Below are 12,451 nucleotides of genomic sequence, written 5' to 3' on the forward strand. Positions count from 1 at the left end.
CTGATAAGGCTGTTTTGTGATAAGAATAAGGTATTCAATGAGTTTTGGAGCTTCATGTCTAACTGAAGGTTGCATTTGTTCTATTTTATTTATAAGAAAATGCCTTAGATTTTGTAAAAATAGCCAATTGTCTTTATTTATATTATAATTATAATTATCTGTTCCTTTGTTAGAATGTTCCCTTTCTCTATAAGTTGATGCCAAAAGAGTAATGTTTCTTCTTTAAGTATATTTATTTTAGATATTTGGAATGTATCTAGAATATTTGGTGTAAAAGCTATAGGGAAAATAAGAAAAATCCAAGAATTAATATTTGGTATTTTGTTTATATATGTTTTGAACACTGAAAGTGTAGAGCTTACATAGTTTGATGGCAATTTTTTAATATTATTCATTTACCCTAAAAAATAATCTTTTAACATCCATATAAGGGGTGATGGTATTACTGTTAAGTTGTCTTGTATGTGATTATAACTGATTTCTATGTAAATCTGCTCATGGGCTTGTTTCCATACAGGTGTGTATGAATTATTTAACCATAGTGTTATGTTTTTAATAACAGATGAGGTAATATATAAATCAATATCCGGTAAATTAATTCCACCATCTTCCCAATCTGGCAAATGTTTATTTAAGGCTATACGGGGTTTATTTGGAAACCATAGAAAATTTAAAATTAGTTTATTGTATCTTTGAATAACATACTTGGGAGGTGGCAATGAAAAATTTTGTATTAAGTATAATATTTTGGGAAATATGATTATTTTAATAAGATATAATCTGTCTGTTGTTGAAAAGATATATTTATTCCAGTAACCAATTGTTTGTTCTATTTTGTCTAGTATTTTATTATAGTTAAATATTAGAGAATCTGTTAATTCATTGAGTAGATTTATTCCCAAATATAATAATTTACTTTCTGTTACTATATATTTGGAAAATCTTTTGTTTATATTATTATTTTTTATTTACAATTACAGGGCATAATTTTAGTTTTGTTTTCATTAAATTTTAAGCCTGAAATATTTTGAAATTTATTCATGGAGTTAAATAGAGCATTCAAAGACTCATTTGCATCTGAGAGAGTTAATAGTATATCATCAGCAAAGAGTTGGATTTTAAGGTTTAACATTTTATTAATACAAATGCCCTTTATGTTATTGTTTGATGTGATTTGATTTGCAAAGGGTTCTATGAGCAATGCAAATAACAATGGTGATAAAGGGCAACCTTGTTTAGTTCCCTTTTGATTGTTATAGGGCCTGATCTATATGATCCCAGTTTAACATATGCAGTAGATTTTTCATATAGTATTTGGATAAGATTATTAAAATTAGAAGGAAAGTTATATTCTTTTAAAACTAGTGAAAGAAAGTTCCAGTTAACCGAATCAAAAGCTTTATTAATATCTAATGAGATTACATTTAAATCTAGGACTTTATGTTTGCTATAATCTATTAATGTTAGTATTCTAGGACTTTATGTTTGCTATAATCTATTAATGTTAGTATTCTTTTAATATTATCTGAAGTATTTCTTCCTTTAATAAAACCTGTTTGATCTTTGTGAATTAAGAAAGGAAGAAAGTGTTTGATCCTATCTGCGTATATCACCATAAACATCTTATAGTCTATATTGAGTAATGATATTGGCCTATAGGAGGAACACTGCTTCTCATCTTTATCTGGTATGATAATTGGGGATATCAATGAATATTTCCAAGAGGGTGGTATATCGAAATCTTTATTGGCTATATCATATACTTTTAATAATAAAGATATGGCTTGATTGGGTATTAATTTATACATTTCTGGTAGCATATTGTCTGGGCCAGGTGCTTTATTTGTCTTGAGCTTTTTAATTTGTGATTTTAATTCTGTCATATTGATTGGTTTGTTTATAATGTCTATTTGTTCTTGTGTTAATTTAATATGAATATTGTTTTCCAAGTATTTTTTATATCCTTAGTAGGTGTATCTTGAGTATTTATGGAATTATCAATGTTAAATTGGAGTCTGAATGCTTCTAAAATATCATTTAGTTCCGTAACTCTTTTGTTAGTATTAGGAATAAATATTTCTTTTATTTGCTTAGATTTAATTATTTTTTTTTGTTCTATTAGTTAAGTATCTCAGGTGTGCTGAATTAGTAGAGTATGAGTTTATTTTTATCTTTTCTAAGTTAATCATAATCTTATGATGTAGCAATTCTGTATACTTCTTATTGATTTGTGTAAGTTCTTGAACTTGAGCATTACCCTTTTGTATTTCCAGTTTCAATTTATCTGCTTTGTTTTGCAAGTCTAGCATATCTTTATTCCATAACTTCCTTTTATTTATGTACCAGGATAATATCTTCCCATATTTAACTGATTTTAATGAATCTCAGACATATATTTCTGAAATATCTTCTGTGTAATTTATTTCTAGAAAGTTTTTGATTGTTTCTTCATAAAATTCTTTGAAATCTGTCAATTTTGTGATATAGGAAGGTATCCTAGTAATGGGATTTGAATAAAATGGTGTAAGCTCTATCTCAAAGACTATGGCATTATGATCAGATAAGGGACAATTTATGATTTTGACTTTGTCGTTTTTTTTTAGGTCATTGGCAACATATATTCTATCAATTCTAGAGTTAGTTTTATATCTATGAGAATAAAATGTGAAGATTAGTGAGTCTGGTTCTGCAAATTCATTTATATCCTTTAAATACAATGTATCTATAAATTTTGATAGTGCTTTAGAGATAGGTTGTTTTCTTCTTTTGGATTTAGACTCTGTATCTTTTTCATTCATTATACAGTTGAAGTCTCCTGCCAATATCAGGCTACCCTTAGTTAAATGAATTATCTCTTTCAAAATGCTGTTTAACTGTTTTTAATCCTAGTCCTGGGATCCAATATAGATTTACTAACGTATAGATTCTCTTATTTAACTCTATTGAAACTAGACAAAACATACCTGATGCATCTTGATGAGTAGTGATTATTTTAGGTGTTATAGTTGAGTTGCGAAGTAGTATACCTACTCCTCTTTTTTTTGTTTTGTATTGAGAGTTTATTAGTACTGTGTAATTATTAATATTTAAGTTGTTTATATCTTTATCTAATAAGTGTGTCTCTTGTAAAAGACTATTTGTGGTTTATGTAAGTTTATGTACTTGAATAGGCTTCTCCTTTTATTACTATTATTTAGACCATTAACATTTATGGATAAACATTTAATTTCCTAGTTTTGAGTTTGTTTTATGTGTGAGTTTATGTAAATATTGTTTATTCTTAGTTCCATCTTGAATACAGAATTCAAAAAGTTTTTCTTGTATGATTTTTGCATGTTTCTGAGCGACACCAAAGTGATAGAATAAAAAAAAAAAGAACTTCCAAACTTGTAATTCTTAACCTTAAAACCATTCCCTATCACTATGAGGTAATATACCTCTTTGTTTGGTTAGTGAATCTAACCAAACAAACTTTCTACCCTCACAAATAATATTTGGATCAGTTTCTCTTATCCTCTTAGTTTTAAATAAAGATAATTGAATAATATATTAAGATAATCTAATCAGCTAAAATATATACATATATTCTTTACTCATTTTATTGTAATTCAATAATACTTATTTCTAATCAGGTTTCAAAAAGGTACAAATATTTTGATTAAGGTAGTATCATTTCAAAATAATTTAGGGTATTAATAAACATCATGTTAAAATCTATAACTGTGTATTTCATACATCTGTTGAAAACTATTTACTGACATTACTGTATAATACAATACCATTGTTGTGCAATTGTTTTAGACTACTCAAGTCCAAAACCAGTGTTTAAATTAATATTTGTAAAGTCATATTGGAATAAAAACATGAATAGTTCTGAAATCACATCATATTTCATGTTTAACAAACTGAAATGCAATACAATGTACAAGTATATTAATATTTCTTTAGTAGTCATTAAATATGTTCCTCTGATTGCATTTTTCAGCTTTTCAAAGATAATTCCCATGGCTGGAGACAACAAGATCACAATTTAGACATCTCCCTTATCCAAGAGACTACTTATAATGTTGTTACTTGATTGAGTGTTTTGTTGTTAACACTTCTATCAACTTTCAGAAGGACTTTGTATAATCAAAACTGACACAGTACAGAGGTAAAACTGCAGTGCACTTGACCACATTTTTAAAGCAAACATCTATGTATATCACATATTAACTGTTACAGCTTAGACTGACACTTAACCAGTGAGTTTATCTGCTGACAATAAGTGCTGGAGATATAATTTTGACTTACTTAACACCAGTAATTTAATCTTATGACTGAATAAAAGTATACTGGAGAACATATCAAAATAATGGAAGCTGCTAAGATTTAAACTATTATGTATGAAAATGTTACAGGTTAAAATTTCTAATCCATTTTGCAGTAAATAGACAAAATGTATTTAAACTATTGGGTAACACCTTTATTATGTCAAAAAGGTGTTTAAGAAGCTTGTTTTTCCTCTAAAATCAGAGGATAGCTATGGTGATCCATGCACTGCAAGAGTATTATTTATCCTGGTAATTGCTTTATGACTGTATATAGAAATATTTAATTCAAATCATTAACTGGCATTACAACAATATTTCTCAAAAAAGTTGTTTTATAGTTAATGACTAGATAGAACGCATCATTGAGAGGATACATTTATCAAATGTCAAATGCTTTAGCTATAATATAAGTGTCCCCTCTAATTAATCCCCAATGAATTTACGGCTTACTAAACTTGCAGATGCAGACTAATATTGGCATCTTTTCATGTAGTCATATTGGAACATGAAAATACAGGTCTGCTAATTAGGAACAATCAGGCACTCAACTGCTAGACAATATATTTGTCTGCAGAAAGGTTTAAGAATTACAATTGCATTGTCAAGCATTTTGGTTTACACTAACAGTAACATGATATACCCACATACACTAGTATTGTGTCATTCTTGATAATGTAAAAAGCCAGGTAATATTATAAGAAGGGTGAAGCCACAGCCAGGTAATATAATAAGAAGAGTACAGCCACAGTCATGATTTAGACGAGCAAACGGGAATAGCATGAGCCATCTAAGGATGGATAGCTCATTGAGTACCTGCCACAATGTATGTTCATAATGCATGGTAACTTAGTAATAAATACGGGTGTGGGCTAAGCCTCTCCCTCTTCTACTCAAATTAGATTTAATACAATATGTGTGTAGAACACAGATGCTTCGACAAAGTTCAAAGCTATATGGGATATAAATATTGTATAATTGACACATTGGGTTAAATCCACTGTTGTTATGTTACTTATTATATTTGTTTATATAATTATTGCTTTTACTTTCTCTATCTAATTTGCTAAATGTACATTTAACCTTCTTGTTGCATCCCATTTGTCCACTTGAGGGCATATTTTGGTAGCAGGACATTAGTAGTATTTTGTAGGAGCACCAGTGTGGGAAATGGCAATTTTCCTTAAAATAAACCTGTCAGTTGCTTGACATTTACTAGTTTCTTTAGAGAATTTGTAAAACAGCAGTGGTTTTATTTGCTGATGATTAATTTCTTTAAACTCTGCTGTATAAAACATAGTAAGGGATAGCTAAAATGACTGGAAATCTAAACTGACAGAAAGACAATCAGATATATGTCCTTATCTATCAAGGTGCTAAAAGACATCAGTAGCCATAAACTGAAAGTGCTTCAAAATTATATATCTGTGTATATTTATATGAACCTTTTATATTATTTACATTTCCTTAGAAGGGATTTAGGTTTCTGTATCTTTAAATGTGAACCTAGTTTATTTTCTGACTAGACGTCAATTAGAAAGAGTCAGGGGATGACGTACACAAGTAAATGCGACAAGCAATAAGTAACTCAAGTTTCTAGTGATGTTTGTGGCTGTTAAATTGTCTCGAGAACCAAGCGGGAAAAGGTATGTGTTTTTTCTTTTCCCTACTTGGTGACAAACTCATGTAGTGTGCACGCGAGCACTTTAGTTTGCGAAGTAGTGTTCACAACTATCAAACTTTGCATTTTAAACATGTTATGCCTTATTTCTCTACAAAATAAAAGACAACAGGATATCTAAGCTAGTCACAAGCATCTTTCAACTCCGGATGTCCGGAGCCACAACACACCTGACTTATAGCCTCAAGACATATTTTTTCACTGGACGATATCAGTATGTGCATATGGGTCAAAGGCAGAACATCTTTTAAGCTTATTTAAAGTAGTCTTATGATACATCCTAACTGAAATACTTCATTTCAAAAGCAACACATTTCTGCCCAGCATTAGCGTTTATCCAAACAGGGACACTTTTAACTTATAAAAAGTAATGCTGTCAGGGATGTAACTGATAATAAGTTATATAGCAGTCACTATTATACCTATTAAGCAATATAACCATATACTGATTAAAATATTATAAGTTAATGAAGATTTTATAAAAAGAAGAGAAAAAATAAAAACAACAAAACACAAAGAGAGAAAATAAACAAATAAATAACTATTTTGGGAACATTATTATGCATTGATTACTCTGATTAAGAATATGAAAATAATAGATGGATAATAATGAACACTGGAGTAATGTTTAAATTATACTTAGTATATTGATGTGATTTGAGATAAATGTATTTACATTTATGCTAATTTTGACATTTAAAATATAATTGAAAACAGTACCTGTTTTGGTGTAACTTTCTTTTGTTGTTAGTAGTATTATTTAGATTTTTACAGAATATAACATATGTAAGATTATTTGTCCTTTAGTTTTTTTTTTTCTTTTGCTCAACAGTTTTCCAATTATTTACTTCAGCATTTCTCTTTGGTGTACTTATTGTCCAGTCCATAGATTCTTCATGTGTTAGGATGTTGTTGTTGGTAAGGTATTTTATTGCTGAATCTACTGTTTCAAAAATGTTTATTCCATTTGGTAGAAAAACTTTCAGTCTTGCTGGGAATAAAAGATGGACTTTCAGTTGCTTTTTCTTCTAGGTTTTTTTTTTATTGGTAGAAATTCTTTTCTTTTTGAAACCACCTTTGTAGAATAATCATTGTCAAATCTTATTAATGAATCATTGTATTTGATGGGAGAATTTGCCCAATAATTTCTTAATATAAGATCTTTATCTTGTGTAGAAAAAAGTCCCACGATTATAGATCTCGGCTTGTTCTTACCCGGAGAAGAAGCATTTCCAGAAGCTGCTAGTGATCTATGCGCCCGTTCTATACCATATGAAAGAGCTTCAGGTATTTTTGTTACATCTGGTATCCAGGTGGTAAGAAAGTTTATCATATTGTCCCCTTCAGATTTTTCTGGTAGACCATATATTCTAATATTATTTCTTCTTGTTCGATTTTCCATATCATCAAGCTTTTCTAGTAAATATGTATTCTGTTGAAGTAAGAATTCAGTTTGTTGTTCCTCTATTTGGACTCTAGTGTCAATGTCACTTAATGACTGTTCAATAAGTGATATCTGTCCTTTCTGCTGTGTAAACATTTCTTGAAGCTGTTCCAGTTGTTGTGAGCACTTTTCTTTAAAAGTATCTATTTTATTGTCCATCTTGTCGATTTTTATTGTAAGTTCCTGTATATTTGTAATGAGAGACTGCAGTTCTTTTTTGAAAGAAGAGTCTTGTGCTGTATTCCTTAGATGACTCATGCTGTAAAGCTGATATTGGTGCTGATTTTCCAGTAATTAATTTGACAGGAATTATTCAAGTTCTGACAATAAAATTTTTCTTATAGATGCTCAGAGTTATTAGAAATAAGTTAGTAATAAAAATTTCTTCAAATTAAATATTATTTTGTAAAATTCCTGTCAGAAATTGTATTGAGTTAAGAGAGCTGAAATGAAGTGCAGCTATCAGTTCAGCACCCTAGCCACGCCCCTCCTCCTACAGATTATTGACAGACTATCTATGCTTAGCATACAAGGCATCCTCAGATACAGTTGTGAGGGATCTCTTGCACATTTGCAAAACAAACAGCACCAGAAACACTGGATAGAAATATGTGAACTTTGCCTGTGACATAAACAGAACATGCTGGAGAGACTGTTATGTTTCTCAAAGGATCTCCGTGCTATGGAATAAGCTCAATATCTACATGAAGTAAAGTTCGTGCCTTGATCCTTTTCAAAAGAAACCTTGAACATTGCACGGGAAACCATAAATGCACCATCCCAGTCTGGTCCTCATGTTTCAGATGGACAGAGGGTAATAGTAGTAAATTAATCTCCAAATAACATGCCCCCCCACACTCCCTCTAGTTAACTCTTTACTAACATACCACATCATATGTGTGTCCAAGCAACTCAAGGACAAAACAGGGTTGGGTTTCCAGCTGGGCTTGTAAACACCCTGGTGGTCATTAGTGTGGTATAAACCTATGAACCTATTACTTATGCACAAAACTTGGCACAAAAATATACTGAATACATTATTCATACTTATTTCTTCCTACAACATATAGCCTAAATTCAAGAGTTAGCATACATAACTAAAGAAAATTAAGTGATATTGAAATGTATTAACCCACCAGATGCACAGTAGCAAGCCCCGCCCAAACCCCGTCTGACGCACTGCAATGTAATTAATATTCAGCATCTGTGCTGAAAGCAACCCAATGTCTTACTGTAGACATTCACTACCAAAAAAGAAATGTTTTACTAGGGGCATAAAACTAAAATGCCTGTTGTATATGACATTTCAGTCAGTCACTAGGGCAGAGTTCACATCACAAAATTGTTTCTCTAAATGATACTGTTATTAACGGCTGAAATTGTTTGCAGTACCAGCACCGTTGCATAACACTTGTTCAGCAGGGGTTGTCGGGGGGGCACAGTGCCCCCACAAGGGGGGTGCAGGGGGGCTTGCCCCCCCTGAAAAAGGAGAAAGTAATAGTTTCGACGAGGATGGAGTTTGTTGTGTGCATGGATTCCGTGTCAATCATTGTGTATTTACATACTGAAACCATGCACGTCACCTTGTCAATCAAACAAGCCATGCCCATTCGTGCGGGAACTAACTGGTGGGTTAATACACTTCAGTATTGCCGAGAATTTACATAATTTCTCAAAACAAAAGAAATTAAACTAACCTGTAGCATCCTTCAGCAGACTTGTAGGCATGTACCACAATGTAAAATTAAAAATAACAACACGCCACGAATACAAGAGAAGGTTTAATGGACATCCAGAGAAACAAACTGAGCGCTTTCACCCGCTCACATACGGGTTTCTTCAGAGTTGAATTAATTGCAAAAAATGGAAAAAGAGGGTGATATTTATGCCTTATTAGAGTACAAAGAGTGTCTTTAGCAACTAAGGTTAAACGCTTGTAGCAAGCCAGGTATTAATGAAAACGTTTCAATAGTTAGTTATTTAAAATTAAATTCATACAACATTTAATAGGAAGTAGTATTAATAATTATTTAAAACACGTTTTTTATACAACATTCAAATAAAATTCAATTTTAATTTTTCTAGATATTAACTTTTTTTAGGTATAATAAAATATCAATATTTATATAAGTAAGTTAATATTTATATTTATTATTTATATTTATATTTATTTATATACTACACAAACTTATATCGAAATACAAAAATATAATAGGAATTCACAACATAGGTTTATAGGTAGTTATAAGTAGCACTTTATTGTTTACTAGTATTTAACTTATTGTATATGTGTCCTTAAGTAGTTGTGTATCTACTATTACTGTATTTTTGTGTGACTAGATTTTAAGTGGAGCTTTTTATGTGAATATTTAATGTTTGGTTTTTAAATATGTCCGGTTGCTTTAGATGAAATTGAACACAATTTAATCAATTTAATCAATTTATCAATTTAATTTAACTAATTAATCAATTCATTGTTAATTGTTTAGAGTATATTAATCAGCTGTTTTTTTGCAATTAATTCAACTCTGAAGAAACCCGTATGTGAGCGGGTGAAAGCGCTCAGTTTGTTTCTCTGGATGTCCATTAAACCTTCTCTTGTATTCGTGGCGTGTTATTTTTAATTTTACTAGTTACATTTTTTTAGTTTGTTAATGTACCACAATGTCTTAACTGGAGCCATGTCTTTATGTGAAACAGACCACTGTTGCAACTGAGCCAGTAGGAAAACCTACCAGGTATTGAAGCAATAAAACATATCCATAATCACTACCACATTCAGCACCAGGAAGTGTAGTCAGAACTCAGGTTTCGCAACCCCTTAACAAAACTAGTTCTGAACTTATTGTCACTTTCCATAAAAGGAAAACAGAGTAAGTATTGAAAAAAAAAACTGTTAAGACACAAAAACCTTCAACAATGACCGCATGTTCTCAGTTGAGCTAAAATCCTGCAGATCAAAGCAAAATGAACATGGTATGCCTTCTGCAAAACCAGGTTCACGACCAATCGGGGAATAAATAAGCCAGTGACCAGAGTAAAAACACCCCTCCACAGACAGACACTCACAAATACACTGAAATAACTGTACACACATAGAATTCAGTAAAACTAGCAACCTGTAAAAAATTAAACCTAAAGCTTTACACTATATAAACCATAAAACATGGAAACAAGAAGTACACCAAATACATACTTTCTACTTAAAATTATCCAGTAATTACACCAAACACAAGAGATGCCATCAATAATTTGGTTTAGATAAGAATCTCCCAAACATAAAAATGTTCACATACCTGTAATGCCCAAGTGTGTAGTCTAAACAAGTCCCATTAATTATTCTAGCAGTTAGCGGACTGTTTCTCCAACTGTCTTGCAGAAAGTCTACATACTGCTTAATCAGAAAAGATCCATTATCAGTAAAATGTACTGCAAAATTCAAGTCACCTATAGCTAACCATGACATTTATAATCTCGCTGACACCAGCCACAAAAATAAAAGTCTTTAAAAAGTAAAAATTTATAAAAAAAAAAAAAAAAAGGCTGCACTAACCTCTCATCCAATCTTCCGTCATGACTTTAGATTCCAAACTGAGCTGAACTATGTAGAAAGTGACCCACATATAATTTCATAAAACAGCATACCCACCTCCAAACAATTAAGACAAGCCTTGTCTCTCCACAGGATGCACTTAGACAATGCCTGGATTTAGTTTGTAATGAATGCATGAACAGATTACACTGGTTGCCAAATTCAAAGAAATACATACAATGAAATGAATAAGACATCTTAAACAGCTAAGCATTTAAACCTCTCATTCAGTGAAATGAAAATCCCTATCAAGTCAGAGAGCAATGTAGTTAGTGAATCATCAAGTTGAATATAGCCATTTTCACCTCTGCTGGTACCCATTGTTTAATCCAGTATGTCCAAGATCTAAAACACTTAACACATAGCTAAGGATGACTGCAGCAATTGTAGAAGAATTAACATGCAATCAAATTGAGCCAGGATTCTTTACAACAAACTGATAATTATGTAACTATTTTTATATATTTATTAAACTTTTAGTTAATGTAACAAACTTTAAGAAACCATGGATTTATTTATTTGACATTTGATTACCTGGAAAGTGTGACTGGGTAGAAGCCCACTTTCAGTGAAGGCCCAAGTGAAAAGCACCAAATTATTACAAAAAGTTTACGAACAATAATAATAATCTTCAAAAGTAAAACAAAAACATCACTAGTTTAAATTATAACAAATTAGACATAATATAAAAACACTGGTTAAGAATTGATGCAAGTTATATGACAACCATTTAATGGTTTTACAAAATTTTACACAGTTTGTAGAGAAGTTAAAGGTAAGTTAGTCTAATACATGCAGGAATTGCAATATGAAGTAAGGGAAAAACAGGCTTATGGTATATTTAGAGAGAGAGTGCCTGTGGAGGGAAACTGATAGAAGTAATGAAGTAAGTGATGAAGAAAGAGTAAGAAGGTACAAGGAATGAAAAGGTACTTGTTCACATTTAGGGATATAAGTTATCCTGGTGTTGAGCAAGAACAGAGCCAGAATTTAGCTAGGCAGTCTTCCAGAGTGGTTTTGAAAGATGGGAGGGAGGGTATTGACCTGATTGATACAGGTAAAGGGTTCCAGACCTTAGCAACTTTGTATGAGTACAGATAATGCCAGGCATATTTGACAGGTCTGTAGATAGATAGGAGTTTTTAGTCACTGGATCACAATGACTGACTGGGGTCACAGTTGTGTAGAAAGGTAGATGGATTTTCAGTGGATATTGCTGTCTGCAGAAAATGATAATAAATATACATATACAGTTTTAAGTAACCTAGTTATGGACCTGTAACAGACTTGGAACAGCTATGAAAAAATAATTTCTGTGAAAATCTGGGGAGCCACAAATATCATCTGTCCAAGAGAAGAGTTGTAGAAACAGAGGCAGGTATGAGAGGAAACACATTCATTTTAATGATGCACTTCTCCTGCCA

General features: G+C 31.3%; 1 protein-coding gene across 1 annotated transcript in view; it reads right to left on the minus strand.

Annotated features, from left to right (window-relative positions):
• Positions 1–12,451, minus strand: part of LOC122805450 (angio associated migratory cell protein) — a 925,733-nt gene that overhangs the window by 527,075 nt on the left and 386,207 nt on the right. The window lies entirely within an intron of this gene.

The sequence above is a fragment of the Protopterus annectens genome, chromosome 6.part1, assembly GCF_019279795.1.
Source record: "Protopterus annectens isolate FY-2018-M chromosome 6.part1, PAN1.0, whole genome shotgun sequence".
NCBI lineage: Eukaryota > Metazoa > Chordata > Ceratodontiformes > Protopteridae > Protopterus > Protopterus annectens.